This window comes from Colobus angolensis, unplaced genomic scaffold (genome assembly GCF_000951035.1).
Source record: "Colobus angolensis palliatus isolate OR3802 unplaced genomic scaffold, Cang.pa_1.0 Scaffold56, whole genome shotgun sequence".
NCBI classification, from domain to species: Eukaryota; Metazoa; Chordata; class Mammalia; order Primates; family Cercopithecidae; genus Colobus; species Colobus angolensis.
The window spans coordinates 10,760,430-10,787,445 of record NW_012119154.1 but is presented as its reverse complement, the minus strand read 5'-3'; the positions used below and the strand labels follow the sequence as shown (position 1 = coordinate 10,787,445).

The 27,016-nt window shown below is 44.1% G+C and overlaps 1 protein-coding gene and 1 pseudogene across 2 annotated transcripts in view; both read right to left on the bottom strand.

Moving 5' to 3' along the window:
* LPP (LIM domain containing preferred translocation partner in lipoma) overlaps nucleotides 1–27,016 on the bottom strand; it is a 729,048-nt gene that overhangs the window by 679,703 nt on the left and 22,329 nt on the right. The window lies entirely within an intron of this gene.
* Nucleotides 23,227–24,438, bottom strand: LOC105525829 (annotated as a pseudogene). Its single transcript, XR_001003985.1, has one exon. The product of XR_001003985.1 is annotated as an uncharacterized LOC105525829 (transcript).

Sequence of the window (27,016 nt, the reverse complement as noted above, 5' to 3'; positions counted from 1 at the left end):
CCAACTCACCACATGACACCGGACAAATCACTTTCCCTCTGTGAATCACAGTTTCTTCATCCATAAAACGAGGGTTCTAGAGTCACCTCATACATTTTTATTATAAACAAAATATATATAAATTGTTTTTCTTTCCTTCTTTTTGCCAGCAAATATACATAAAATAAACCCTGCAATAAAAAGTATAGGAGGGCTGGCTCCACAGCCAACTCACCACATGACACCGGACAAATCACTTTCCCTCTGTGAATCACAGTTTCTTCATCCATAAAACGAGGGTTCTAGAGTCACCTCATACATCTACACACCCTTTTCCCTCCCAAGGAAAGGCTTCAGAAATGAAACCTTCAAGAGGAGCAAACAAGGTAACATCTCACATATGTTTAGTCAGCTCCATCCCTAAGCTTCCCTCCCAACCTCGAAAGCACATCCAAAAAGAAGGAAAAGGGACCAATGTGAACATCAGAAAGCACCGTGACCCTGCAGGACAGCACAAGGAACGCACGCAGCTGCCATCCCCAGGCAGACAAGCAAGCCACTCCTCAGGAACAACTGCAGTCATGATCACAGCGCGTGAACCCTGTCAGCAAATTTGAATGGCAATTTTTTAAAAGCTTAAGATGCAAGAGCATTGATGCAGACAACAGTCTGCTCCCTACATGCCTCATGGCTTATGGGCCTCACACAGGAGTCCACGGAATAATCTCACTTTTTCACATCTCTCTTCAGTGTCAGCAAGTCCTGCTGCTGCCTGACCACAACTCTTGCTTGGATATGGAGACAGTATCTGTGTGGCAGGCCACCGTGCCCTTTCCATGTATTCTCTCAAAGTCCAAATGCTGGCTGTCAGGGCCTTCCCAGAACCACAGAATCCTAAATCTGGCAAAACTCAAGTACCCACTTGTCTAACTCCTGTAAACTACAGTTTGAGGCATTCATTCATTCAAAAAGCACTACCGATGTTTACACGGTGCATGGCGTCAAGACGAAGCTACGTTTCTGCTCTCAAGGACTTGCTCCAATATCTTAAATGGCTTCCCAAGGGCAACAGGGGAAGTCCAAGTGCTTAATCTCATAGCTCCAGGTTCTCCATAACTGGGATTGAAGCTTCTATTGCCACCGTCAACTTTCTCCCATTGCCACTCAACATACATTCTTTGCTTTATTCAAACTAAACTCTTGGCTCTCCTTGTCCCCTCTGCTTGACCTGCTATCCTTCCACCCCCAACACCAAGTATCCACGTCCTACACATCATCAAGCACACTGGTAGTCTTCAACAGGAATGAGATGACCCTTTGGAGAAAGACAGTTATTTATCTGTGGTGTCTTCATGTATTAAAGGACATCTAGCTTCCCTGGCCCCAACCGCTAAATGCCAATGGCATCCTGACCTCCAGTCATTGGGACAACAGAAAACACCCCATTATGCTTTTATTTTATTTTATTGAGATGGAATCTCACTCTGTCACCCAGGCTGGAGTACAGTGGTGTGACCTCACCTCACTGCAACATCCACTTCTTGGGTTCAGGCCACTCTCCTGCCTCAGCCTCCCGAGTAGCTGGATTTACAGGCATGCGCCACCACTCCCGGCTAATTTTTGTATTTTCAGTAGAGATGAGGTTTTGCCATGTTGGCCAGGCTGGTCTTGAACTCCTGAATTCAAGTGATCCACCCGCCTTAACCACCCAAAGTGCTAGGATTACAGGCATGAGCCACCGGGAGCCCGGCATCCGTCACGTTTTTAAATGCCCCATAATGAGATGGTACTACTCCCAAAAGAGAATCACTGGATCACAGACTATATGACACTCCCTGCCCCCAGCCCAGTCAGAATAATCTCTCTTCCCTGGATTTGCTGAGCCTGATATTTAGGGCACTGATCAACATCTTCCTTACCCTGTTCTAACTGTGCACCTGACTTATTCTCCTTCCCAGTACTGGCTCCCAATGGAAGAATTCTTGACTTCTTTCTCCCCACATTGCCAAATCCAGCTCAGGGACAGGTCCGTAGTAAGTGTTTAATAAACATTTGTGAACAAATTTTGTAAACAAGACAACTGTCCTGGGGCATGACTCCCAGGAGGAGATTAAACGGAACTGGAAAATTACAAATCAACCGCTGTCGTCCAACATAAGAACTCAGTTCAGAAACTGAAAGTGGGCAACTAGCCGGTTTTTTCAGGGTATTAATTATATTAAGTTTATATATTTTACACAGATAAACAAATATTAAACATAATTTCATAGTGTAATTATATTACAGTGTTATAATTAACTATAAATATTAAGTATTTCAGAATAATAACTCCTGGGGATTTTAGATGGATAAGTTGGGGGTAGATATATTCTGTCGGCTGCTCAATCAGAGCCTGTTGCCACCAGCTAGAGTGCCTTTCTGCATCACAGAAGCAGACTTAAAAATTACATTCCCCGGCCGGGCGCGGAGGCTCAAGCCTGTAATCCCAGCACTTTGGGAGGCCGAGACGGGCGGATCACGAGGTCAGGAGATCGAGACCATCACCCCGTCTCTACTAAAAATACAAAAAACTAGCTGGGCGACGTGGCAGGTGCCTGTAGTCCCAGCTACTTGGGAGGCTGAGGCAGGAGAATGGCGTGAACCCGGGATGCGGAGCTTGCAGTGAGCTGAGATCCGGCCACTGCACTCCAGCCTGGGCGGCAGAGCGAGACTCCGCCTCAAAAAAAAAATTACATTCCCCATACTTCCTCAAAGCTAGTAAATTAGGTTCCACCAGTAACATTTCCTTGTGTGAGATCTGGAAGGTGGAAGTGAAGCTGAATCTTCCTGCTACTATTTCTACTGGCAAGCAACACCAGGAAATCATGAAGGGCAAAAGGACACTCCATATGCCAATCCAATGCCCCATCACTAACTATTAAGACGTTGAGAGAAGTTTCTGAGGCCTCAGCAGTGGCTTCCTAATCACATCTTCCTTATCCCTGGATTGTGGCTAACCAGCCTGACCAATATGATAAAACCCTATCTCTACTAAAAATACAAAACTTAGTGGGGCATGGTGGCACGCACCTGTAATCCCAGCTACTCGGGAGGCTGAGACAGGAGAATCACTTGAACCTGGGAGGCAGAAATTGTGGTGAGCCAAGATCACACCACTGCACTCCGGCCTGGGCAACAAGAGTGAAACTGTCTCAGAAAAAAAAAAAAAAAAAATCTTAAATCCAGTAGCTCCAGATGTAGTCTGCATTCCACATCAGTCTTTTCAACAATTTTGTTATCATCTCTTTCCTGTTAAATTACACAGAATGTCCTTCCTGAACTTTGTTAGATGCAGGAGGGAAAAAAAAATAGATAAATAAACTGATCACTCATTCTTCTATTTATTTATTTGGCTAAGACCTATGTCTGTCTATATCTAAAAGCTTCTCCCTTGCCTCTGTGAAGGAACAAAAAATATTTCACTTCAGTATAAGACGTCAAATAGGGTCAGGCGCAGTGGCTTACGCCTGTAATCCCAGCACTTTGGGAGGCCAAGGCGGGTGGATCACCTGAGGTCAGGAGTTCGAGATCAGCCTGGCCAACATGGTGAAACCCCATCTCTACTAAAAATACAAAAATTAGTTGGGCATGGTGGTGTGCACCTATAGTCCCAGCTACTTGGGAGGCTGAGGCAGGAGAATGTCTTGAACCTACGACGGCGAGGTTGCAGTGAGCCAAGATCCTGCCATTGAACTCCACTCTAGGCAACAGCAAAACTCCATCTCACAGAACAAAAAAAAAAAAAAAAATCCAAATAGACCTAGAACTCCAAGGTTACATAAGCATTAGATCTAATCAGCGAATCAGAGTTACACGAACTAGTTTATGGACAATATAAACGCTAATTCGTACACAATGAAGCATGGTTGTAGCGTAACTGCTGATCCTTTCCTGAGGATTCCTGGCTTGACCTTTGTTTTCCTGACTTGCCAGTGAATACTCAGCACCATACAGGTGTGCCTGCTGCATACCTGGTGGCTCTACCTCTGTGCAGCTCCAGAGAGATGTCTGTTCCTCCGTTTTGGCCAAAAGGAGCCTGCATCGCGTTTTCCAACAATGGCTCCGGCAAATTTTCCAGTCCCACATGCTCTTCCAGAACTCAGCTACCCCACCAAGACGTAAAGTCGATTGCCTCTCACCTTGAATTTAAGTGAGTTGGGGACTACTCCAACCAATAAAGTATAGCGAGATGACGCATCTACAGCTTCTTTCTGCACCTGCTAGTGCTCACTTGCTCTCTTTCTCCCTCTCTCCCTTCCTCTCAAAGCTTGCCTTTTGGAAGCAGCCACCAGGCTGTGAGGAAGTCCAGGCCACATGGAAAGACCACATGTAGATATCCTGACCAACAGCCCTGGTTGACGTCTCAGATGTCATGTGAGTGAGTGAGCAACCACATACCTCTAGCACCCAGCCTTCGAGTCTTCCAGCTGAGGTCCCAGGCATGGTGGAGCACTGAGGTGTCATTCCCCCTTTGCTCTGTCCGAGTTCCTGATCCAGGTAACCCATGCGCATACTCAATGATTGTTATAGACCACTGAGTTTAGGGGTAATTTGCTACACAGTAATAAACAATTGGAACAAAGCCCAGCCCTTTCTTTTACCTTCACCTGGTGCCTGCTCTGATCATGCAGATGTGCCTTTCTCATCTGGTGACCCACGTTTTTCATGGACACCAGTTTGTCTAGGGTTGTCAGGGGTGGGCAGAAGGACAGGGGCGAGTTCTGCAACAATAATAGCTCTGAGACACTGCATAGTTCGTGGGGAAAGCAAATGAATCAACGTAAACATGAGACCAAACAACCCCAGTCAGCTCTGTCTACCAAGTAAATGTGAGGAGGTGATGCTACTTCTCTATTAGCTCATCTGTAAGACGGGCATGCTAATGCCTGACTGTTGAAGACGTTATGAGGATGAGATGAGAGGATGTGTGAGGAGCACTCCACCCAGTGCCTACAACATCAAATACCAAAGTCTATCCACCGTACCCTTCAGCTGACCCAGGGCTTCCATCTGCAAATGTGATTCAAGTCTACAGAAGAGCACAACAGCTATATTGCTCTCTTACCCAGCATCAAGCCCAGGCCCTTATACATAGCAGGTAGTTAGAAAACATTAAGCCTGTGCTATATACCAAGCAAAGCTTCTATCATTTCAAAACAATAAGGTATAGTGTTTAGGAGTGTGGTCCCTGGAGCCACTGGCCTGAGTTCAGCTCTGTCACTGGTTGGTGGCCTGGGGCAACTTATCTAAGCTTCTTGTGCATTTGTTTCCCTATTTATAAACAGGGATAACAATAACACTGTCCTCATAGGTTTCTTTAGAGGATTAAGTGAAACAATATGAATAAAGCAGCTAGAACAGTGACTGGCACATAGCAATCGCCTGCTGCGTGTCACCAAGTGTATAAACCGAGAAGTAATCTTAGGACACAGGTATACAAATGAGGTTTTACAAATGAGGAAACTGAGATTCAAATTATGTAACTTGTGCAAGGTCAAAGGTAGGGGCGAGATCCAAATCTAACTCCATGGCCTTCCACCCAAATCCAAAGCTCTTTGCACCTCAGCATCCTGCTTTTCAATATGCACGCCTAATGGAAAAATGTATTTAACTAGAAGGGGAAAAAACAGCCCAGACATAACGGGGTTGCACCTTGGGAGCTTTCTGGGTATCACAGGATGATAAGGCCAATGTCATAAGCCCTGTCCTTCAGCACAGTCAGCTCCTGTGGGTAAAATTAGCTCAGCTCTGCTCCTGTGCTGCCTGGAGCCCCAAGGCAAAACTCACCCCAGGCACAGCATGACCTCACCTGACCCTCACTCTTCAGTAGGGTCCCTCATGCACCTCATTAGGGCCTGAGATGACTCATTGTGCTCTTTCCTGTCTCTGGTGCTGAGGTCACCTCTATGCTATACAGAAAGGCGGCTGTGAGGAGAAGTAAAGATGAAAACGCAGGCAACCATTCTGCACTCGCTTCCTCCAAGGCAGCTCACAAGCAAGGATCAGAGTGCCTGCCTGCCATGCCAGCTGTGTACAGGGGAAATAAAGCTCTGTTGAGTTATATAACCCAGCTCAGGAGCAAATGACAGACACTAGCCCAAATGGACTCCTGAGATTACCATCCTGATTCTACTCTGGTGGTGATGGTATTGAGCAGGGAATAGGCCTATTCAATATCCTTCAGTCCTGCAGAACACGGCACAATAACCACGACCATAGGGGTCTCCTCTGTACTGTCCCACCCAATACCACCAGAATGGAAAGCCAATCTTAAATGTCGCCATTCCTTGGACCCTCTATGCTCCCATCCCTGCCTGGCTAGAATTTTTACCTCAACTCCCACAGTTGTGTAAATCTACACAATTTATTATTCGGCATTTATTTGCTCAACAAATATCACCTGCACACCTATTTTTGACTTGAAGATACAGAAATGAAAAGAATTACCCTTGTCCTCAAGGTAATGCAGCCCAGTTCAACAAATGGCCTAAAATGGAGGAAGCAGAGACAATAGTGGTCAGAGGCGTATTCCAAGCAGAGGCGGTATCAGAGCAAAATCTTGAAAGGACTGATAGAGTGGGCAGTGTTGTTTCAGACAAGGGAACACCATATGTGAGGTCACGGGAGCTACAGAAAACCCCGGGTATATTCCTAGAGCACAAGATCATCTCAGAGATTAGTGAGAAGAGGACGGAAAGAGACAGGGGTCAAATCACTGCCTGCCTCTTTCCATTCCTGTCCCTTAGTTCATGCAAAGGATTCTGAATTTACCCTGAATAAGGAAAGCATTGAAGGATTTTAAAAACAGGGACGAAGCATGAACAGATTTGCATTTTTGGAATATCACTCAGGAAGAAAAGAGAGAATAGGATGGATGAGGGTAAGAATAGAAAAAGAAGGCCAGCTGAGACTGCTGAAGCACTTCAGGAGAGAGACGCTGAGGGCCTAAATGGAGGACAGGCTCCAAAGGTAGAGGGAGGAGGGAGGTGGGCAGGACGTGTTACCGTGGTTGACTCAGTAAGACTGAGGACAGTCAGAGGCAAGAGTGAGGGACACAGAGGAGGCCATCTGGAATGAGTCCCAGTTTCCAGGATTGGGCAATGTCACTCACCAAGCTAACAATGCCGGAAGACACAGTGAGTCCCACGCAACTTTGGGATTTCCAACCGGAGTGCCCAAAAGGCATGTAGGAGTGTGGACCTGAAGTTCAGGAGTTCCAAACTGGAGATAAACACCTAGCAGTCATGAGACAAAGCTCTGCAATGCCTATATTTATGGGATGCAAGAGAGAGCAAGAGTCTGTAAAGAAATCCCGAGGAAAGGCCAGGGAGGTAAAAGAATAACAAACCAGCCAGAGACAGCGGGAGTGATCAACAGAAACAGCACCACCAAAGCCAAGTAAGAGCACTGCTAAAAAGGAACACATCTGAGCCCCCTAGACCCGCACAAGAACAACTTCCATCAGACCAAAATCCTACTGCCTCTACTAGACACAAACTAGAATAGTGCCGTCCGAAAGGAATAGGAGGCAAGCCACATATGAAATTGTTAATGTCCTGCAGCCACTTTTTTAAAAAGCAAGAAATCACAGGAGAAATTCATTTTAATTTAACTCAATATATCCAAAATATTATCATTCCAAGAAGTAATGAACATCATATAATTTATTAATAAGATATTTTATATTACTTTTTACACTAAGCCTTTGAAATCTGGTATGTCATACTTAATGGCACATCTCAGTTCAAAGTAGCCACATTTTAAATGCTAAACTGCCATATGTCATTCTAATTTAACTTTGATGAATCAGGGCTCAACATGGTAGCTGGCATGCTGTGCATTTTTTTTCTAATAATATGACAAAATGAATGGAAGGATGGATAGATACTTGCCACTTCATTGAGAAATTCAGTAAACTCTCTATAGCTTTGTTCTCTTTATCAACTATACAGTACTTTAAGTTTCTAGGCTTGGGTTATATTATGAGTAGAGCCTTGGTATAACTTAATATTAAGGCACAAGTTTCATTCCTTCTAAATATCCTCTGTTGCTTCAAAAATCACAGATTTTGTCAGCCTCTTTCTTTTTTCTTTTTTTCCTTTTTTTTTTTTTTTTTTTTTTTTAAAGACAGAGTCTCACTCTTGTCACCCAGGCTGGAGTGCAATGGCACGATCTCAGCTTATTGCAACCTCCACCTCCCAGGTTCGAGCAATTCTCCTGCCTCAGTCTCCTGAGTAGCTGGGATTATAGCCACAAGCCACCACGCCCAGCTAATTTTTGTATTTTTAGTAGAGATGGGGTTTCACCATGTTGGCCAGGCTGGTCTTGAACTCCTGACCTCAGGTGATCCACCTGCCTTGGCCTCCCAAAGTGCTGGGATTACAGGCATGAGCCACCACATCCGGCCCAGCCTCTAACTTTCTTAGGTCAAAACAATTCTGAAACACTCGTCAGAAGACTACCACTCACACAGATCTCAAGCAAGCCACTTTACTCCTCTGAATGAACCTCAGTGTTTTCTACCATAAACGGGTATGTAACTCTTAACTCTGCAAATCTCATAGGCTCATTGTAAATGAAATGGTAAAAATGCTAACAAACTACACAAAAGTAAGGCAGAATTCACAGGTACCTCTCTATTATAAATGTATGTTATATGAAATTATAAATGTCAATCATGTCTACATGCATGCATACATACATACATAAAACTCCACTTGGCTATCTTAATGTCAATACTTTGACATTAAGTATAACATCATTATAATTCCCTTCTTCCCTCAAGAACTACAGAACTTGTAGTCAACCTGATTTTCCTAGGAAAAAGAAACTATGTTTTCCCTGAGTCATCACACTGAGGTTTGTAGAACCGGATAAAGCTTGCCTACAAAGTAGAGACGTAAACAGATTGGGCAGGATGGAGTGAGCCTGGGAGATGGTATGGTAGAGGCTCAGTTGCCTCTCTAGAGAGACGACCCAGAAAGTGTCCTGTATGAGACTGACACCACTCACAGCCTAATAATGAAAACATTTCTCCAGCCCAAACAACTTCTAAGAGCTGAGTGGTAATAACTACTCGGTTCCATTCTGCTTTCTGGTGATACACAGAAATATCTGGGAAATTAGAAAAGGTGTAAAGCTGAAATGAGGACTTCTTATCAGCACAATTACTAAGTAGAGAGGAAAAAATTGAGATGATCAATTAGATTCTTTTACTGTCTAAATTCACCACCAATATACTTCATAAAAAATCTTCCTTCTATAGCCCATGGCTAACTGACCAGGAATCAGGGCCACTCACCAACAGAGAAGACGGAGCTCATCTGACCATTCAGCACCCTAATTTTATCAGGGAAGAAACCACGAGAACCAGAGGAGTACCTAAAGGACCAAAGGTGGTGAGTGGGGACTTACCCATGTAACATAACACATCAGTGGCAGAGCTGAGCCTTAAACCTTGTTCATCAGAATCCAAATCTTTTGCTGGTTCCGTTTGTGTGACCCTCAATTTTTTAAGTCAAATTAAAAACTACCCACTGACTAATCCAGCCAGATAAAACTATTGATGCATAGGTTGCACAGTGTAACTCCAGGAAAAATTTAAAAATAGATAAACTCAGCTGCAAATGCCGTTTAACCCAAACTCTATCCTATTAGCAGGAAAAAAAAAAAAAAGAACATTCCACTTGCTGTTTCTCAACCACACATTTTCCATAGCCAGCGAAGTTCTTACGGCAAAGCAGTCATCAAAACTAGTGTCCATCAGACCACACATGTGAACATGTCACCCTTCAGTGCCTGACCACACACAACAGAGCTCAGACTTGTGCAAATATCATGTCTTGTAAGGAGCAGTGGAAAGCAGGGCTAGTTTATAAAATTTTGTTGTTGTCATCGCTTAACGAACACTTACATGGCACTTGTATGCCAGGCAATTTTTTACATACCCTAGAAATATTAACTAATTTAACCTTCCCAAAAACCTTGTACGGTAGCTACAATTATCATCATTCCCATTTTACAGATAAGGAAACTGAGACACAGACATAGATCTAGACAGCAGCAGAGCTGGGAACTGAATCTAGGCAATCTAGCTCATGGTCCATGTTCTTCATCACCACACTATGTTGCCTCTCAGTGGATTTTGTTTTCCTTGTTGTAATGGTTGAGGGAGGGGAGGTACCAGAATGCCAACTTTTTCATGTACAGTAATAAACATGAAAGACACACAAACTGACACGCTATCTTCAGCATAATCAGCACACTCTCTCTTTAAAGTCAAGTTATAGGACAGGCCAAATCTCAACCAGGAACATGTTATTGATTTCCTCTAAGAAAGCCCTGTCACAACACCATAAATACGAAGCATCCATGTGGTCAGCCTATTCTTTCTATCACCATCAGGAGGCTGTTTCGCAGGAGTAAAAGTCAAGTCAAAGTCTCAGGGGCAGCAAAGAAGACCAACAGAAACATCATCTCCCCAAGAATGGTCTTGCTGAAGGAGCTGGAAAGCAGGAGGTCTGAGGCCCCGTCTTCCCGGAGCACTGCCAATGCCTGGAGCAAGAACTCTTGTCCTTGTTCTGCAGAAGAGGATACGGATACCTCCAGTTTTTGTCACAAGTTACATTTCTAGGCAAGAAAAGGGCCCTGTTTCTCATGGATGTCACTCACTGCAAATTCCCAGGAGAGAGAGGCCACACAGTGGAAAAGTGGAACGTTCAGACTTTGCCATCAGACAAGACTGAGCTCAAACCCTGTTCCTGCCGTTGTGTGACTTTGTGCAAGCCACTTAAATATGCCGAGTTCTTCATTTCCTAACCTGTAAAATGAGTGAAGAATGAAAATTCCTACTTCATGGAGTTACGGGCAGATTAGAAACAATGTTTGCACACTGCCTAACAGCTGGCACGTGATAGCTATTATTTAAAATAAAAGTAAAAATGATCTCATCTTGATGTTTCCCCTACCCTGTGGGAGAGATTAAATGGATGTGCTGCTCTTTCTCCTTTCTTCCCTGCTGTTAATGGGACAACTGAGCTCACAATTACCTGAGCATGAAATCCCTTGGACCTGAACCCCTCAACTGTCAAGTCCTGTGCTGTTTCACACACTGGTGATCTTGCCCATGATCTCTCTTCTTCCTAGAAAGTTCTTTACCAAACTCCTATTCATCTTACAAAACCCAACTCAAGCATCACCAACCGCATGAAGCCTTTCCAATCACTGCCTCCTCTGTGCCTTGTGTGCACATCAAGTATTATATTGAAGACGCTATAAGATAGTTGTATATAACCACATGAGAAACTGACATTCACCAGTACACAGAGATATAGCAACACAGGTTGCTAAAATATTTAAACATTTCCTCACTCATTGCTAAACAGTTTGTTTTGAGGCTCCCAGTTGTCCTAACACCATCCCAATTTTCCCAATCCTCCACTTAGGAACCCTTGAACCTCTCCAAGATCCAGCAACTAAAGTTCCCCTCTGGCAGACCTAGAGTTCTTTCAATACAGTGTTATACATATTTAAATATCATCTCTCTGTCTGCATGGATAACTTGCCTACTAAACTGAACATTGATTTATATGCTTTTGGGAACAGAACAGATATTAACTACTGGAAAAGATGCTCCTTGAGGTCCAGAAGCACATGACTCCCCAGCATCCAGAACACTCGGCTACAGTGAGCCCGTAGCAACTGCTGACTTGATCCAATGTCTCCTATGCCTCCCCTCCTCAGCCACCAGCTGGCTCAGAGTAGACCTTCAGTGAGTGAGCGCTCACTGGCTGACCTGACTGTCGTGCTGAATCAAACTGTGGGGTCAGACTGAACTTGATTCCAGTTTCCGCAGTTAGACAAGCCATCTCCCTGACCCCTGGCTGCTGCCCCTCCATTCCATCCTACCCCCTTCCAGTGGCATAACCTAAAGGCCAGTTCTCAGCTCCACACCTTTAATGGTCCTCTGATGGCCACAACTGAAATCCAAACTCTCCTGAGGATGGCAAAGGGGGTCTTCATTCTAAGAATAAGGAAATAACCAAAGAAATAGTTGTTTCCTCCAAGCACACAAAGCACAGCAAATAAATATAAGAAGTTATCCTTTAAAAATTAACCCAACTGTTAAAAACAGCTCCTTGTGTTTTTAAAACCAACTGGGTTTTTTGTTTATGTTTTTGATTTGAGACAAAGTCTCACTCTGTCACCCAGGCTAGAGTGCAGTGGCGCAATCTCAGCTCACTGCAACCTTGGCCGTGGGTTCAAGGGATTCTCACATCTCCGCCTCTCAAGTGGCTGGGCTTCCAGGCATGCAATACCATGCCCAGTTAATTTTTGTATTTTCAGTAGAGATGAGGTTTCACCATGTTGGCCAGGCTGGTCTCGAACCCTTGACCTCAGGTGATCCACCTGCCTCGGCCTCCCAGAGTACTGGGATTACAGGAGTGAGCCACCAAGCCTGGCCCCAACTGGGGTTTTAAAAATGGTTGCACATCAAACTTATCCACTTCATCTTCTTTCATCGTCTAGTGAAATAGGAAGAACAGGGACTATGTTCCTTCATTTTAACAATGACGGGGAGGTGACTCGCTCAACTTACACAGTTGGTTCACATTACGGCCGGGGCTAAATTCTGACCTCGAGAATCTTAATCTAGAGCTGTTGGTTTGCCCAGATCAGGTCATCTCAGTGCACAATCTTATGGACTAGGATGTAAAAACACAACGTGCAACTCTGCCACTCCTGTCTTCTACTGCTGTCATATTCTGCTGCTTAGTGCTTGTCAACCTCTGAAATAGGCACCTGTTTACTTTGTTGTCTGTCTTGCCTCCTAGAATGCAAGCACTTATGAGAACATGGACTTTGCCTGCCTCCTTCACCACTATATCCCCAGCACCTAGAACAGAGCATGGCACAGTTAGAGCATGAAAAGAAGAGGCAACGTGGAGTCAGACCCCTCATTGACTCCTTCTCCCTCACTTACCAGCAGCCTAACCATGGACAAGTAACTAAACATCTCCAAGCCTCGATCTCCTCATAATTAAAAGCCAAAGAATGGGCCGGGCATGATGGCTCACACCTGTAATCCCAGCACTTTGGGAGGCTGAGGCGGGCAGATTACATGAGGTCAGGAGTTCAAGACCAGCCTGGTCAACACAGTGAAACTCCATATCTACTAAAAAATACAAAAATTAGCCGGGCATGGTGGCACCCACCTATAATCCCAGCTACTTGGGATGCTGAGGCAGGGAGAATTGCTTGAACCCTGGAGACAGAGGTTACAGTGAGCTGAGATCACACCACTGCACTCCAGCCTGGGTGACAGAGACAGACTTCATCTCCAAAAGAAAAAAAATCCAAAGAATGACACCTACCACCTACATTACAGTGTGTGTGGGAGGAGTAAAAAAATATTGGCCATTTCTCCACACAAGTTATGTACCCAATATGTGCCTGCTCCTCTCCTTTCTTTCAGTCTTTCATTCCCTGCCCCCAGTAGCGCCTTCTCTCATCAATCACCCCTCTTTGCCTTGCAGCATCTACAGCCAAAAATAAACCCTTAACCACCTCCAAGTGTCAGCACCCCCCTTTCACAGACCCTTTCTAAGGCAGGTGTCTACAAAGGGGACCCTGGCAGAGCTCACAGCTGGAACCAACCACATTCTCATGTCTGCCAAGTTCTGACCTACTTCCCAGCCAGACTGAAGCAGGTGATGCTGGTACTGATTCAGCAAGGTCTTTTTTTTCTTCTTCTTCTTTTCAAATCATCTTGGACTTGGGACAGAACCCAGAAGCATCGAGTTATGGAACTCAGAACAGAAGGTTTACAAAGCCCAGGCCATCAGATACAACCCTATCATTTTATAGATGTGGAATTTGTATTCCAGAGAATGAGATGTCTCAGGCAAAAATAAATCAGAATCTCAAATTCATCAAATATCAGAAACCACAGCGTGGCCCCAGTTATATCCTAAGAAAGGGTGCTGGCCTGCCTATCATTCTCCCTCATCTCAGAGACTATTCCTTATGGGCCTGGTGTGGTGGCTCATGCCTGTAACCCCAGCGCTTTGGGAGGCCAAGGTAGGAGGCTCACTTGAGCCCAGGAGTTTGAGACCAGCCTGGGAAACATGGTGAAACGCTGTCACTATTAAAAAATACAAGAATTAGCTGGGCGTGGTGGCACATGTTTGTAATCTCAGCTACTCAGGAGGCTGAGGTGGGAAGACAACCTGAGCCCGAGGTGGTTGAGGCTTCAGTGAGCCTGAACTGAGAGGGACAGAGAGGGACCCTGTCTCAAAAAAATAAATAAATAAATAAAATAGCACTGTTGGACCACATCCTCTCCAAGCTGTGAGATTTTGGATGTATGTGTATCCTCATCACCTCCAAAACATTATCACCCACTAACCAAAATAATTAGACTGTCAGTCATTAAGCTTAGGTCTTTTCCACAGGGCAACTGGTATATATTCTTTTAGTGTATGATCAGTGTTCATCTATGAATTGTTAAGCTTTTCAAAGATAAGGATCCCATTTTTGTGTAATTATGTGATGCAGATTTCATTTGTAACCATAGAGTAAATGTTGCTAGCCTGATGAAGTTTTAGAGTAATACCATGGTGCAGGGCAACTAACGATGTAGCATTTTCAATATATCAACTCTTACGCTTCCCATGACTATGGATTTCTTCCCAGCAGTCCATTCATTCTAACAACCTGCCATTCCTCAAATCCCTTCCTTATGCACCATGTGTAGACGCAATTGGAGATCTTGCTGCGTATTCTCAATGGGAATACCTCTTTGAGTTTTAAGAATGAATCTGGTTTTTCCAAAAGTCACCAAGAAACAATTCCAGTGAATAAGGGCAACGATCCAGTTGGAGATGATTATGCTGAATAACACTTGGCCAAATAATTATTATACAAAGATTTTAGGTGATAAGAGCATCAGGGGCCTAAGTCATGGAGTGTTGGCTGACCCCTGGGGACTCCTTTAAAGAGGGTGCTACTCAGTGAATTACTAGGCATTACCAACTTTGCAGTAAGTCTCAATATATGATATCTTCCAAAAGCTGCCAAGAAAACTAAGTGTGCTGATTCAGAGGTGGTACTCCTCTCCCAATTCCTACTGCTCCTTTCCAAAAGAAGCAAAAAAGTTTCTTAAGTAAGAAAAGCCAAGTGATCCCCACTAAAACCTAGCACAATTGTAGTCACCGGCGTATGTCCTCGAAAATGATGACACAGACTTTCCAGTTTTCTTCCCCTACAAAGAATTCATATAAAATAATTTAATGAAAAGGCTTTATGCATAAAAATATTCAAAAGAGTATTATTTATAAGAGCAAATAACTGGCAATAACCCCTATTCAACAATATATAAATGGCTAAATTTTAAAAATGGTACATCCACTCAGTGGAATAGGAGAGTGGCTATTAAATATATAGGAATTAAAAAATAAACTAGAATGTCTATGAATATTTAGTAGAGGAAAAAAAAGAAAGAGCAAACAAAATTGTCTAGTATTAAAAAATTGGTGAATAATATTTTAATAACATATCTGCTTCTGAATATTAATAATGATGACTAACACATAATGACATTACTCAGGAGCTCCAGAAGAATGCCTCCATGAAAGCCTGGAAATAAATCATAAATGTGAAACCATAACAAAAACACAGGGGTTCAAATAAAAGGAAGCAATTAGAAACCTTGTGGGAGGGAAGAGTGGGGGAAGTGCACAAGAAATTATAGCCCAAATATGGAGAAACCAGTCCAAAATAAGAGAAAAAGTTGCTGGAACTTGAAGAAGACACACAGAATAGACTCCAAGCAGACAAGAGAACAATAAGACAGACAGAAAAGACATCAGAGGTATGTAGAAAACGCTAATTTTTCCTCTCAACAAAAACAAAATACAGCCTAAAATTCTCAGAAATAAGAGGAAATTATAATAAGTTTATTTTTATCTATTTACTATGGAAATAAAATAAAATGTAGAATGATTACAAAAAAATTAGAATCATCTATTAGATTTTGATGCTAAGGGAAAGTTCAGTCTCCTACAAGTGGCTTAAAGGTGATGACCTCAGAACCCCAGAAAAGGAAATGAAACCACAGCACAGGACTCAGCCCTGTATTAAGCAATATTTACCTAGAAATCATAATGTAAATATTATTTATTTTTTCAGCTTTTGCAATCAAACCACAGAGCACAGATGACTTAGCTATATGTATAAAACTATTAATATATACATGTACCTATATGCATGTATCTGTCATAAACCCTCAAGATGCAAAAGGTAACCTAAAACATTATTGACAAGTTGAAGGGTAAATGTGGAGAGAAAAAGTGGAGGGAAATTCTAATATCTTCGTCTTACAAAATAGTGAGTGAAGCGAAACTGTCAAAAGTTGATATAGCAAAAGACTGAGATTTATGCATATTCTGTAAACATAAAGGAAAAGACAAAGAATAAAACGGGAAATGTAACTGTAAAAACTTAGGAATAGAACTGGGAGGGACCAACTGAATATAAATAAATAGTCCTTGCCTATCATAAAATAAAGCTTAATAGGCACATCTAAAACTAGTAACTTAAGCATAAGAGACAGAAGCATATTATTTAGAAATATGATAGTCACCACCAAAAAAATCAAAAACAAAAAATGGTTCCAAGTGGTTGACTATGGGTCATGGAACTGGTCTGGGAAGAGACAGGACAGGAAATTATTGTTTTATTCTAAACTCTTCCACATTATTTTATTTTTACTGTAAGGCTGTATTACAGCATCTTTTAAATTAAAAAAAAAGAAAAACTTAGAAAAAAATTATTTCAAGCTAGAAAGGATTAACTGCCAACAGCAGGACCAAGAGGTCACAAAAGTCAAATGTGAAGAGGCTTTCTTGGGAAAACCATGACAAGATGTCACTCTTTTGAAGATCATTACATGCATAACAAGGTCATCTTTTTAAGCCACCTAGCCATCTTTGAAGAACTTATCTTTCCCCTTCTGTACCCAAGCTCTTTAACTCTCTCCTAGCATCCTCCTATAAAATTTTCAACACTCTGTGCCCTTCAAGTCTCTTTGCTGGTTTCAAAGTAAGAAGCAGTCCCTTATGAAAACTTGAAAATGTAAAGAATCCCTGAGGAAACCCCCAAATCAACAGACATCTCAGGCTGTGCAGCACTGTGGCCCAGAAGCACACCAAGGCCTGGGGGTTGGAGCTATATTTAGCAGCTCTGGGCAGACAACAAGGACTCCTGTTCCCTGGAAAGGAGGTAATTAAAGAAGGCAGATTTAGGCCTGAGGTGGTAAGTCTCAAGGAACTATGGCTCCGGGCAAGCCCAACCTGTACCCTGAATGAGGAAATAGGAAGCCACAGGCCTGACACTCCTTTCGTACACCAGCTTTTCCTCTCTCAGGTTTCTAAAGCCAGGGGAATGCCAGTTGTCAGCCTGATCACTTCTTTTTCTCAGTCATTTAAGCTCATTTATGGGCACCCGCTATGTGCCAGGCTTCATGCTGAGTGCTGCAGAGAGGAGGGACATGAACCAGAACCTTGACCTCAGGGAGCTGACAGGTGAGAGGGGTGTAAACAGAACACATAGCATTAGGTCAACAATTACCCACACCATGAGAGAAGGACAGAAGGGAAGCCACTGCCCATTGGGATTCCTAGGGAGAGTGTCCAAGGTACTGTGCAGAGGCTTGACCCAAACAAATGGAAATGATTGAAACATGTGAAGAAAAAGTAGCTTTCTGGAAGGTAGAAATTACCTGAGCAAAGGCACAAAGTCAGTCAATTGTGGGGTATACAGGGGGAAAGAGAGTCATCCACTCTATAAACTATGGGGTATACAGGAGGAAAAGAGAGTTATCCACTCTATAAACTGTGGGGTATATAGGGGAAAAAAAGAGTTATCCACTCTATACATTGTGGGGTATATAGGGGGAAAAGAGAGTTATCTACTCTATAAGCTGTGGGGCATATAGGGGGAAAAGAGAGTTATCCACTCTGGATAAAACAAGGGCGGGTGAAGAAGATTAATGTCCATGACTCGCATTTACTGGACTCGATGGATATTCTCTCCTTCCCTGTAACCTGTGCCCAACAGGGTAAGAATATTCCCCCCACCCCACCCACTCCCGGATTTCACAGATGAAGAGTCTGCAACTCAGGAAGGAGAAACAACATTCTCAAGGTCACGGAGCTGCAAATTTACAGAGGAAAATTTCAAAACCAGGCCTCTTTGGCTCTAAGACTCAAGTCGTTTCCTCGTCTACCATCAAAAGAAGTATAAAAAGAAGACATCGCTGCCAACAGAGCTAGAAGAGATGCCAGTGACCAGGTGCAGACATGTATCACAGTTCACAGCAGCACTCCCATGGACTTCATTTTTAGGGATTTCCAAAATTCACACTGTACCTGTGACTGTGTTTAATAGCTCTCTCTCATTACATCCAAGACACTGTCACCATGTCAGCATTGAGAGCCTTTCGAAAGCTAGGTACTGACGCTGCATTCCCTTTTACCTACACCAATCGGTCCTCCTTCCTGGTAGGCTCTACCCAACCTACCTCTCCTTCAGGCTCACTCTTAGTCATTAATAGAGGTTGGCTCAGCTTGGTGCAGTCACAGTGGCCTCAATGCAAATGCTTATTGAATTACAGAATGTACCCCTACTCTTTCTCTACCACCCTGAAAAAAGAAAAAAAAAAAAAATGTTTACCGGAGCCCTATTGACTTTAGAAAGAAGCCCAGGAGGCTCACTCTTCAATTCCTTATTATTCGAGGCTCACATTAGGGTCCGACCTGCTTTTCGCAACACACAGCTCAGTATGGTGTCCGGATGCCACCCTCCTACAACCTAAAGGAATGCCATATATATAGCCTTCAAAGCCCAGTTCAGATCCAATATTTAAAAAACAAATTTCCTGGCTCTTTGAAAGCATCCCTCTTATAAGCTCCCCGGGCGCACACTTGTCTCTTTCCCCACACTCCTGGCACTGGATGGTTCATCTTTCAGTGAGAGCATGCTCTCCCTTCCCTCCTGGATGGGGAGCTCCTTGTGGGAAAGTTCTCACATCTGGAGCCCATCCAGAGCCAAACAGTGCAGGGCACACGGCAGGCACTGAGAAACCACAGGAGCAGGACTCTCGGTGCTGGAAATACGCCGTGCAAAATCAAATCCTTCAGAGCCTCACCAATGACCCATCCACAGATTTTTACCCAAAGTACATTTTACTGCTCTATGACAGAATCTTCCACACAAATTCACATCTTGGAAGCCCCGATGAATTAGAATCCCAGAGGCATTGCGATGGCCAGTCAAATCTTCCATTTGATAGTCTGCAACCAAGAGGTACCATGGTCCCTGCCTGAACACCTCCAGCAACTGGAAATCTTATACCAATTGATACAGTCCACTTCATTTTTGATACGTGCTACCATGGGTCCTTACACACTAGTTCAGTCTATCTCTATGGGCTTTGTGCTTAAATCCCTAGGAGTAGCAGGTTAGAAGATATAAGCACAGAACCAGCTAGGAAGGCAGTGTAGTATGACAATTAAGGTCATGGACTTTAAAATCAAGCAGAACTGGGTTCACATCCCAGCTTGCCACTTGTGGGAGGCCACAAAACCTCCCCAGCACACCCCCGCCACTTCCACCCCCTCCCACGGCTGTTCCAGGATTAAGGGAAATGATGCAGGCAGAATACCTGGCACAGTGAACACTAGGCAAATGGCAGCTATCATGGTCATTAGTTCTATTCCGGTTTCCCATTCCAATTTGCCACGTAATCAGTGCTAATCACACCCTTGGCCTCTACATGAGGTCTGTATGCCTTTCCGTAGGATGTCTTTGAAAAGCTTCAGCTGACATCTCATTCTGTTTGCCGCTGCCTGGGCACAACTGGAAGCAAGAAGTTGACTGGGGCTCCCATTGCAACATCTGACACGGAGCGGGCAATGAAAAAATAATCAGAACAAAGCTTCTTTCACTCAAGCCTTTTTTACAGGTGCTGTCCAAGACTCCACAAAGCTAGAGGAAGACATCAGATGTCACAGCAGCTGCCTGGGTCACTTATAGCAGTAGAAAATGATGCTCTTCAGTGCCTCGATGTTCTTCAATGCCTCAAGCCTTTTCAATCATAGCCCCAAAGAGGACACAAGGAAGGTGAGCAAAGGTGGAGGGGGAATGGAAAGGATACTCCAGGACTTGGTGCCTGTTTTCTACACTCCCAGCTGCCCTATCAGGCTCAGAGATCTGAGGACAAGAGTTCAACCTCTTCACCCAGTTCTACTTCCACCCCAACACTGCAGGTTAGAAGCAACTCAGGTAATGTGAAGTGTGTCCTCAGGCAGACAGTACGAAATCCAGGTCTGACCTTGCTATTAAATTTATGTGACCTTGGGATGCCCATTGACCTCTTTGGGCCTCACTTTTCTCATCTGCACAGTAGGATACTGGCCTAGACCACTGGTTTGTAACCAGCGATGTGTAATGGAAACACTGAGGGAATTTTCTCTAAGTACTCTTGACCAGGTCTCTTTCTCAGAGATTTTTATTCCAGACTGGAGTGAGGGCTGGGCATGTGTGTGTATGTATACTATATGTACGTACATTATATATACATGTCTTATTATATAGTATATGTACTATATATTATAGATGTACTATGTATTATATATGTTCATATTATATGTACATATGTGTTTTATATGTATATATACACACACACACACACACACACACACATATTTTCAATTCTTTAGCTGGTTAAAAATCACTGACTTAAAGATCCCTATGATGCCTTCAGCAAACACCATCATGTCTCACCCTTGGAAAAATGTGTATAAAGAGCTGGGCACAAGACTTGGCACACAGCAGGTGCTAATTAAATATTTGCTCCCTCCACTATCACAACTACTCCCAGCCAAAAGCAATGGCGGCCACATAGGTCTCACTAGGCAAGATGGCAGCTGGTGCTGTATGTGAAACAAATTGTGTCAGTCAATTAAGGAATACCCATGGTCTAGTCACAGCAAGTTCCGACCAATGAAAAGAATGAGGGAGCGATGACTATAAATAAGTATATGATGAATATAGCAGAGGTGAGCTCTAAAGTAATGCTTCTCAAACTTTCAGCAACACCTAACGACATAGATTCTGGAGTGAGGCCGAGAGTCTCCACTGGTAACACGTGCTAAGTGATATTTACGCTGCTAGCCCAAGGAGCAAACCTGGAGTTGCAATCTAAATGTAAGCATTGTGAAGGGTAAACTTGCAGCCTAAGGCAGTCGTTCCACACAGATTTGCTGAGCATCTATTAAGCACCACTCAGGAAATGTGCTGAGGCTGGAAAGACTCAAGAGGAGTAAGACTTAAGAAAGAGACATCTCAGCAAATACTCGCAGTAAGATGTGCCTTAAATTCCATATCAGAGACCTGGCCAAAGTGCTGTGGGCATCCCAGCAGAAGGCCAAAGTGCTGTGGGCATCCCAGCAGAATGCCAGTAATTATATCTGTGTTGCCTAAAACAGAAAACAGTGAGGACGCTGATGAAGTAGTTAAATTGTGGAAGAGAACAATTACAAAACAGTATGTACATGGTCAGGTGCAGCGGCGTGCACCTGTAGCTCCAGCTACTTGGGAGGCTGAGGCAGGAGAATTGATTGAGCCCAGGATTTCCAAGGCTGCAGTGAGCTATGCTCATGCCACTGTGCTCTAGCCTGAGCAACAGAGCGTGACCCTGTCTCTAAAACGTAATCAATTAATTTTTTAATTAATTAAATAACTTTTTAAAAATTGCTTTCAAAGTATGTACAGAATTGCTCCACTTTTGAGGCTAGAACCAGGTTGGCAAACTGATATTTATACAGCTTACTAGTGAGAAATAATTTCTCTATAGTTAAAAGAATCTTGAAGCAGCAAAAGAAAAAAGAGGAGGAGACAGAGACCATGTATGGCCTGCAAAGCGTAAAATATTTACTACCTAGTCCTTTACAGAAAATGTTTGGCAACCTGTAGGGTAGAAAGATAGATACACAGATAAAATGATGTAGCAAATTTCACACTGACTGTTGCAAATGGCTGCAGGTGGTTTTTATTTTCTTCTTCTTCTTTTTTTTTTTTTTTGAGACAGAATTTCACTTTGTCGCCCAGGCTGGAGTGCAGTGGCACAATCTCAGCTCACTGCAACCTCCGCCTCCCAGATTCAAGCAATTCTCCTGTCTCAGCCTCCCGAGTAGCTGGGATTACAGGCATGTGCCACCACGTCCAGCTTATTTTTGTATTTTTAGTAGAGACGGGGTTTCACCATATTGGCCAGGCTGGTCTCGAACACCTGACTTCGTGATCTGCCTGCCTCGGCCTCCCAAAGTGCTGGGATTACAGGCGTGAGCCATCGCGCCCGGCCTATTTTCTTTTATGTTTTTCCATGTTTCTGTGTTTCTCCAGAGACAACATGTTCTCTCTGAAACTAAGGGTGAAAAAGTTATTGTCCTTTGTGCAAGGTATTTCACATTCTAATAATCTACCTTAGAAAATAATCATAGGTGCAGATAAAGAATTTTGTAAGAAGGATGTTCATCACAGCGCTATTTATAATGATGAAAAACTGATATTATGGTATATTCTTAAGATGAAACAGTATACAGCCATTCAAAATTACATGTACAAACAATTCTTCATGCTATGAGAAGCTGCTTATGCTCTATTGTTAGGTGAAGTGGCAAGATACAAAAATGTTTATATAGTAATATTTAGTCAGTAAAATGCATATGCACATAAAATCATGAAAAGCATCACTAAAGAAAGAATATTAGAAACATAAACAATGTTTACGTCTAAATAGTGATTTATGAGTGATGCTCATTTTCTTTATACGGTTCCATATTTTTGAAATGTGTTATTATGAGTAGGTCCTACGCTTGTATCAGAAAATTACCACACATAGTAAGTTCAGGTTTGTTTTTGCTTTAAGTCTTCTTGAGGGAATATAAGGAGGTTCAAGGAGGAGACAGAACATTCCCCAGATAGAAACAAAGGGGAAGGGCCCTCGGGCCATCAGGGCAGCATATGCTAAGACACAGAGGCTGCAAGAGAGTGGGGCCAGGGACACACTCAGAGTAGCAAGCACAGAGCATGACTGGCAGGGGACACAGCCAGAGCAAATCCTGGAAACAGAGGCGAGGTCAGATGATAGCAGGGCAAGGTGCGCACGGTGAGGGATTCTACCCACAGGCTACGGAGGCCGTGAGTGAGAAGGCAAGAGGCCAGCTGGGAAGCCGAAGGACAGATACCTTCCCAGACACCTTTAACAAAAGCAGAGTCAGGGAGCGCAGAAGCCTGTGCCAGGAAGAGCAGGAAGATATTTAAGTGTCTTACACTCATTGCCATTTACAAAATGGTTCTCCTTAATTTTCTTCAAACAAGGCTATGCATATATTGGTGTCTGGAAATGAAATTAATTAGTAAATCAAATCAATACATTCTTACTGGCCAAGCATCACTCACGAGCCCTTCTGACTTCATCCTAAAAGTGGACCCAACCAACAACCCCCTATGTTGCTTCACAAGTAATTTCTGACCAGTCAGGCACAGATGCCACACAAAAGACGAGGCCTGAAGGTGCCATTATCTGTCAAATGGACCCAAGACAGGATGACGCTGAAAGAGGAGGAAGAGGAAGAAAGGCTCACTCGGGGGGAGAGGGGAAGCTGCTGCAAGCTAACTACTGCTCTCACTGACTCAGGATGCCCACTTCTCACAACCAGAGACCACAATTTTGGAGGAGACAAGAGACTGCAGAGAGGCTGTGCTAAGCTCACTCCACGGCTGGATTCCTGGCAGGGTAAGAAATGGAGTTCTAGTAAACTAGAAGGAATGCTGCTGGCAGGAGACAGACCTCTCGAGAGGGCTTTAAATGGAAATACGAGAGCACGAGAGGAACTCTAAGTGCAGAAAATGCACTGGGCAAACAAGTGTGTCACAGATGTGGGCGCCCCAGAAGGGGAGGAGCTCTGGAGTCACAGAGGACCCAAGGGAGACAGCGTCAGGTGGCCCTCCGAGCCCGCGGGTGGCAATGAAATGAACTGGAGAGCTGAAGGCAGGGGCCTAGGAGGAGGCCGCAGAGCTGGGATGAAGGGCTGCTCACCAGAGGCACACGCACGGGTCAGATAAAGAAGCTCGGCTGTGAAGACAGGAGGCAATGCAAGGCCACCATCGAAGATTCCATGCATGCTCTTCACAGTGGCAAATTCAAAAGCCTTGGAGGGCAGCATGCTTCCATGATAACAGGGAATGAGGCTGGGGTGAATATGTAGACTCCGTATCAATGCTTTCAAAACCTCTCTCTCTTTGTCTCTCTCCCTCCCTCTCTCCTGCTCACTCTGTCTCTCTCTCTTTGTCTCTCTCTCTCTCTCTCTCCTCCCTGCTCTCTCTCCGGCCTAACATATCTGCATGTCCATAGAGGCACTAATCTGCAGTGATGACGGACTCTCTCAACCACCCTGCTACTAGGAAACTTCCATATATCATAAACAGAGACCAGTATCACAATACTTCACCCATGGCCCCAATCTGGCTTCCATGTCTGTTTCTGTGTGGATCACAACATCCTAGACAGCCCAAATGGGGCTTTATTCACCTCCAGTCCCCAGTCCCTGGAACAGCAGACAATACATATGGAATCAACAAGTGTCCTTCACTGCCATACACATTGGCTGTGAATATCCTTTTGCAAATGCAGAACATCTGAAAGATTCTCACATTGACTAAACAACAGTGTGACCTGAAGGTAAGAGAACCATAAAGGTAAATGATTGCTAGAAGTTTAATTCCAAACAAGGAAGAGCAATATGATGCAATGGGCAGAAGACAAACACTGGGAGAATGAGAACGTATTCTCTTGAGTTGTGATGTGAACAAACAGAGATTCCAAGCTCTTGGAAAAGCAAACAGTCAGCAACCAGCATGGTGCTTAGAGTAGTCCCTGGGCAACAGAAAAAACAGATAAATGAAGAAATATGGACAATCACCTAACTGGGTCTCAGCGTGAGGAGGAGGACTAGGACTTCCAGAGAGAAATGAGGAGAAGCATGAGGAGGGGGCTGGGAAAGACACTTCCCTGTGGACATGTGGTGCCCTCCACTGGGGCCAGACTTCCCAACGTGACTCCCTCTCCCCATCTGTGAAATTGGCCGAATCCCTGAGGTCTCTCCCAGCACTATCAAGTGACAGAGAACCTAGAAATTCCAGGAGCTCCATCATAGCCCTGACTCCCTGTCCAAGTGAGACCGTGGGAGCCTCACTCTTCTCACACCTATAAACTGAGGGTGCTGCAGTGTCAGCTTTATCAACACTACCAAGTACACCTTTGCCAAAATCTCTATGGATGAGAAAGAAAAAGAGCATGTATGGAATTGGCCAGGGCTTAGCACCGTCTTGAACATGACACACTTGTGCACATCGTCACATGTTCCCAGCATCCCTGTCCCACCTTAGGCAGCAACTGTCATCCCCCAAGGATGACCTCCCAGAGTCCTCAGGGCAGCTCCATCTCTCCAGCCCTCATTCCTTTCCAGTTCTTTGGTGTTGCCCTGTAATAAAAACACTGTGCACTTCTCTGGTGTGTTTTAACCATGAAATACCTTCCTACAGACAAGTACTTTAATCCTTACTCCAGCCAGAATAGGTAACATCAGCATAATCACCATCATTACTCCCATTTTACAGATGAGAGAGCTGAGGCTCATGTAAGACCCAATCTTCATCTTCCCAGGGATCCTCCAACTCCTAGCCAGGCCTCCCCCAGCTCCTAAATCAATCATGAAAGACTACAGCAATCACATCCAGTACTGTTCTGATCTAGTCTCTTTGCCACTAAATAATGGCAGAAATCAAGGTGGCAGGATCAATCCTGCATTCAAATCACTGTACTGTCTGCCATCCTCCTATGCTGGTCCAGGGAGCAGAACTGAAAATCAATCCTGCATTCAAATCACTGTACTGTCTGCCATCCTCCTATGCTGGTCCAGGGAGCAGAACTGAAAATGTGCCTCAGGGCCCCATTCCGAAACAGATGCCATCACCCTGGCCAGATTCCCCAACCACGCTCCAAGACTGGTATCCATCTCACTTCAACCAGCCCTCCTTCCCAGACCTGGGTCTGTCTACTGGCACAGGGGGACCCTGCCATGAAAATGAGGGCATCTCTACTGGATCGCAGGTAATCCCTTCGCTGGGCTGGCCTACCCATTCAACCATCACTGGACCACCCCCAGGAGTGCTACCTCTTCAGACACTCAGCCTCATGCTGCCTAGCTCTTTCTACCAGGTCTCCCCCTCAGATCAATTCCACCTCAGTCCAAAACTTGCCATCTCCTAAGCAGATTTCTACTTCTTCCCAATTTCTATCCTTCCTCTAGCTCATTACTGCTCTCCTATTGCTTAAGCTAAGTCTATTTCAAATTATAGCTCAGAGAGGGCAGGTGACTTGTTCAAGACTACACAACCATTCAGTGGCAAAGCTGGGGCTTGAACCCAGCTCTCCCAATTCTAAGCCTTGTGTTTTTCCACTAAATCTCAGCTGTCTCTCTCTATCATGCTGCTCAAGAAGCCACTGGTGCATGAGAGGGTGCAGACCACATCTTATTCTCTTTAGTAACGTGTACACTGAGGGCCAGGTATATGTTCAGTGACTTCCTGCAGCCCTAGGAGGAGTGACTGTCTTTGTTTACAGATGAGAAAATGTTTTCAGACTACTGCAGTGCTATACCTCCAGTCTAAATACAGTTCTGAACACATAGCAGTGGTCAATAAATGTGGGTTAACGGATTTTTTTTTTAATTAGCTTAAGAGAGCCTAATGGAAAGACCTGAAAAACAAGTTTGTGACCAGATCAGGCAAAGGGGTAAGACCCAGCTATCATTCTGCAGAGATCTAAAAATAATATTGTTGCAGGACAATCTCTGGTGGCACTGTGAAGCAG